Source organism: Canis lupus, chromosome 10 (assembly GCF_048164855.1).
Source record: "Canis lupus baileyi chromosome 10, mCanLup2.hap1, whole genome shotgun sequence".
Classification (NCBI taxonomy): domain Eukaryota; kingdom Metazoa; phylum Chordata; class Mammalia; order Carnivora; family Canidae; genus Canis; species Canis lupus.
In genome coordinates, this window is record NC_132847.1 from 6,388,054 (window position 1) to 6,393,601 (window position 5,548).

Genomic DNA, 5,548 nt, shown 5'->3' on the forward strand with positions numbered 1-5,548 from the left:
CTCTGTGTCAAATAAATAAATAAATAAATAAATAAATAAATAAATAAATAAATAAATAAATCTTAAAGATTTTAGGGAACCCACCAGCCAAAACAAAACAAAACCCCCCAAAACAAAACCCAATAAAGAGCCATGGGAACACTTAGAATTGGGTTAACTTTGACTGCATTCATTTACTGGAAGAGACAGAAGAGAACTTTAATATGAAACACACAAATAATAGATATGCACTCCCTCAAGCACTCTCTGGGCCAAACAAGCACTATTTTGAGGCTAAATTATTCAGTCAAAACATAAAAAGGGATGAAAGATGAAATTGAGAATCTCATTACTGGGGCAATGGTCAAGCAGAAGAAATTTCTCAAAACAAAGAACAAAAGTTTTGGTTTAAGTAAACTGAAGTTATCACCTTGAAAAGGTTTGGTGAGTTCCAGGCAGGGTTAGAAAAATTAATATGTGTCTATTCCTAGATATCTCCTGGTTAGTTTTCTGAGTTGCAAGGATAAAGAGAAATTTCACATGCTTCTGGACAGAAGACAAAGTATTTGATTGGCCCTAGACTAGGATTCGATGGCAGCAAGGGAAGGTAGGAGGCTGGAATCATATCTACTACACATTGAAAGAAAGGAAGGTCATCTCAAAAGCCTGCTCTCAGCCAAGATGCCCTTGGCCTCCCAGTGCAAGAAGAAACCTCCTGATGAATGTGTGATGATTTACATGATGTAGTCCACATCTGTCCTAGCTGAGGAAAATACTAAGAGCATTTCAAGCTAAGGAAAGCTCAAGAGAAGATGGAAGAGTGATGAACAACGCACTCTGAAGCACAAGCTGTTACGTCTATTTTGTTTAAAAGATTTTATTTATTTATTTAGGGAGGAGGGGCAGACGGAGAGGGAGAGAGAGAGAATCTCAAGCAGGCTCCACATCCAGCATGGAGCCCAATCTCATGACCCTGAAATCCTGACCTGAGCCAAAATTGAGTGTTGGAGGCTTAACTGTCTGAGCCCACCCAGGCACCCCAAAGCAGGCATTGTTAAATCTAAATACGCAGCGGCAGAGAGCCTGGAAATGCACAAGTCAAGTGTCAAAGAGTCTCAGGATTAAAGAGCTGAGGCCAGATATAACAAGACCAAATGTAATAGTTCAGAAGTAAAGTGACCAAAGAATCAAAACAGGAAGCAAATTCGGAGAGAGCGGGTGACAGGGAAGGATGAGCATTCTAAAGCTGGCCTTCAGAGTGCAAGGAAGCAAAAACACAAGGATTAGCAGAAGGGCAACACAACTGTGTATCTCATTTTCATTGAACTGCAGAAAAATATTTATTTTGTTATGAGCAAGAGAAATTAGAAAATAATCTCTGGTGCCATGGAAAAGTAGGAATTTCTAAAATGAAGAACCCCTCACCAGAAGAATTTGGAAAGAGTCTCAGTTTTATGCCCAAGGGCTCGGTTTGCTGGCCATCAATAGCTGAACAGCTCAGCCGGCTGCCTGGATTCCTAGCTGGCCTCCTTCTCGAAGTGTGTGAGAAAAACTTGCTGGGGCAGCACAATGTAGAGCCAGGCAAATGGTCCAGATCATAAATCTGCCACTTTGCAGCTTTCTGGGAGGCTTTGATGTCCTTATCTGTAAAATGAGATTGAAAAACACACCCTCACCCTCCCAGAGCTGTTGTGCACAGGGCGAAATCACACTGTGAATACACAGTGCCTGGCATCCGTCGCTGTACTGCAGCAGCGAGGTTGACTTTTCATACTGGTCTTATTATTTTTTGGGGTTATTGCAGCCTGCGGATGCTCTGGAGTCCAAGAGTCCAGGGGCTTTGGTTCCAGCCCTGCAAGCCCTCATTTTAGCTCATTCCTGTAGGATTTTGCTCAGCAACCTCTCATGCTGAGACCCAAGGCTTCCGTGGGCTTTCACCTCCTGTCTTGGAGGTAGTCTGGACTGACCTTCTGAATCTCTGTTTACTTGAATCTCTGAAATATCTATAGATGAATTTAGTCATCAGTTTCTTTACATTTTGTGGAGGGAGGGTAAAGGGAGTAAAAAAGATTATTTTATGGCTATTCTGGAAAAACTCTGTGAAAATTACTCATAAAATAAAAGAGTTCAGGGGCACCTGGGTGGCTCAGTGGTTGAGCATCTGCCTCCAGCTCAAGGCATGATCTTGGGGCTGTGACATGGAGTCCAACATCAGGCTTCCCATGGTGACTGATGAATAAATAAATACAATATTTTTTTTAAAATTTTAAAAATAAAAGAGTTCTATTTCCAGCCATTTTGGACTTTGAAGTTTAAAAAAATGAAGTTAAGTTTGACTTTCCAAGACTAACAGTGGAACCTATAAATTAAAGGCAATTATTTTCTTCCAGTTCAGACCACTACACATTCCTGCCTGTGGTCTGGTATGGGTCAAGAAAGAGCACACCAGCATTAAGAGTAGTTCGATTGTATTGATCTTAAAATATTATAGGTGGAAAAAATCTTGAAGTTATTGCAAATTATGGCTGAATAAAATATGCAGACAAATTTGTATCTTGGAGGAAGAAAAGACATAACGACATAAGTGGAACTAGATTTTCATGCAGCGTTAAAAGCAACTTTAATGACTCACATGGAGATTTTTTTAAAGACTCATTATTTATTTTAGAAAGAGAGAGTGGGAGGAGGGACAGAGGAAGAAAGAACCTCCAGCATACTCCCCACTATGTGTGGAGCCCCATGCCGGGCTTGATCTCGTGACCCTGAGATCCTAACCTGAGCTGAAACCAAGAGTTGGATGTTTAGCCTACCGAGCCATCTAGGTGCCCCCATATTGTACACTTTAAATAAATTACAATTGTATTCATCAATTATACCTCAGAAAAATTGAAAAAAGTTATTAATAGAACAGGAAAAACTAATTAAGTGAATCTGCACTCTCTTATCTGGGCCAATCACACAGAATAGACTGTCCCTATAAAGCATTTTTCATTCCTTCAGTGGGTACATGGATTTTCTTTACCCCACTCCAATCACATTTCCCTTCAGGCTTTATTTTACTGATAGCAGCAGTGCAATTCAGTTTGATAAGAGAATTAATAGAAGGCAGGTCAGTTCATACATTCTATTTCTCTAAGAAACTTCTCAGAATAAAACTTAATTTTAGCTTCCCAAGATATGTTTCTTCCTGACTTGTCTGTGTTAAATACATCTGACACAGAGTAGAGGGTTCAATCCCTCTGATTACTTGCTTCGGGCAGCCAGCCCACAACCAAGTTCTGAGGATTCAACCTCAGCAACAGTTCTTCTGTCCCTTGCTTCCTGTCTGTTTCCATGGCCAACTCCTGATCCAGATCTCCCTGTCAAGATTCTTGCAGGGTCCTCTAAAATGGCCTTCCTGCCTTTGCTTCTCTCCTTCCCCAAACCCACTCACACCAAGAACCAGGTCAAATTTCCTAATACCCAGCTCTGATCACATAACTATTCGTTTTGGATCACTTTCCATTGCTTTGAGAATTAAGCCTAAAGTCCTCAGTCTTTGCCTTCTGTTTTTTCCCCTGGCCTTCTACTCCCACCCCGCCCTGTGGTCAAATTGGATTCTAAATAGTAAAGTAATTTTCCTAAATAGAAAGTAAATGTATGTAACTCAAAAGGTTGTGAACCTTGGCTATTGGGAAAACTTTCTTCTCCCCAATATACTATCCTCCATTTCTACCTGTAAAAATCCTACCCATCCTTTGGACAGAAGACCTCCCCATTCTCAATTTCCACAGTGCTTGGTTTATATCTTTCATTACATCATTCTTATTAGTTTTATATTTTTTTTGTGTATGTAAGTGTGTGAGTTACATACTCCTATTCAGGATAGGAGCTGTGTTCTGTCTGGATTTCCTGCAACTCTTCACACAATGTCTGGCGCCTAACAGGAGCCGATAGACATCTGTTGAATAAATGAATAAATGAATAAATGAATTCATTTGTTGAATTGGGTTTTGCCAAAGCAGACTTTCTTTCTGCAGTTTATTGAATCACACTTTTAGTTTCCTAATAGGGTTTCCTGAAATTTAGGCAACGTTTGTTGCATTATAAAGTAAGTTTTAATTATATATAGGCAGAGTTTTTAAAATATATATATGGGTGGTAGCTATATGTATTTTTTCTATTGGTGGCAATCCAAACAGCCAACTTGTGGACTGCATATGATGATATATGTCCTACTGGCCAGGAAGTGATTAGAGTGGTGTGGGCACCCCATTAGTCCAGGCTCAGGTCAGTGCTTGTGGCTGCCAGGCTGTGTTCTGTAGAGAAGGTGTTTGATGTGGAGGACAGCACTTCCCAGCAGCTGCTGCTGCTGACAAACTGGGGCAGGTGCCATTTGTGTCTTTCCAACATGTACAGAGATAGCAAGTCTTTCTTTGTACGCACTGCCATTATTTATCCACATGGATGAGAAAGATGCCTACTGATCTTTCAATCAATGGGAGTCACTCATCCCTTCAGTCCTTCATTCCCTCTGGTCAAAGAAAGAACTTTGTCTGCTCTTGCACTTTGCAGGAGCCTCACCTCTCCGGTTAGCAGATACCATGGCTGAACGTGGTCACTGCTGCCCAACCTGGGAGGAGGTCTCCCTTGTTTGCTGCCCTTGATACTAGGGTGACAGCACACTGTCCTTGAACAGAGAGAAAGAAGTCAGAGGGATTATCTTGTTTTGAGATGATATGATGCCTTTTAGAGTGGAATTGTACCTTTAAATGCCCTGGCAGTCCACTGCACAAAATCTGTTGCCTTTGAAGGCAACTTGAAGTAGTTCATCAGGGACATCACTATGACAGGGAGTGGGGGGGCGCAGGAGGAGACATGGAGGAGAAGAAGTAACTCAAGTAACTCTGGTGGAGACTGAGCAGAATCAGATGGACCAGTTTCCTCTGATAAGTAGGCTTAAGTGACTCTTGAGTTGATTCCCTGGTGAGCACTGATCATCACAATGCCCACGTCACCCACTCATTAAACCCACTCAGTTTAATAAAATCAGGTATGGCATGGGACCAAAAAGAAAAAGAAATCCCACAAAGAAGGATTAGTGCCATGGATTCCATCTAGGGTTTCTGGAATCTTCTGGAATCATAGGCACCAGAGATCAAAGGGACTCTTTAAGGACCTCTTTAAGTTCTGTGGATTAAAAGCAAGAGAAAAGATCAGCAGTGAGTTTTCTCCCTAGATCAAACAAAACTGTTATTAGAATTCCTAGATATAAAGTAGAAATTCACAGCCAAGCTGGTTTGGTTGCTGGAGCGGTTGGGTGTTACAGGGGGAAGGAGGATGTGCTTAATCCCAGACTATCAGCCTATTCTTTGACCCTCATAATTTTTGCCCTTCATTAAATTAAGTCTGGGAAGGGGTACCTGAGTGGCTTAGTCGGGTGAGCATCTGACTCTTGACTTCAGCTCAGGTCATGATCTCAGGATTGTGGGATTGAGCCCCTCATTGGACTCTGCTCAGCGTTGAGTCTGCTTAGGATCCTCTTTCCCTCTCCCTCTGCCCCTTCCCTACTCACACACTGAAAATAAAC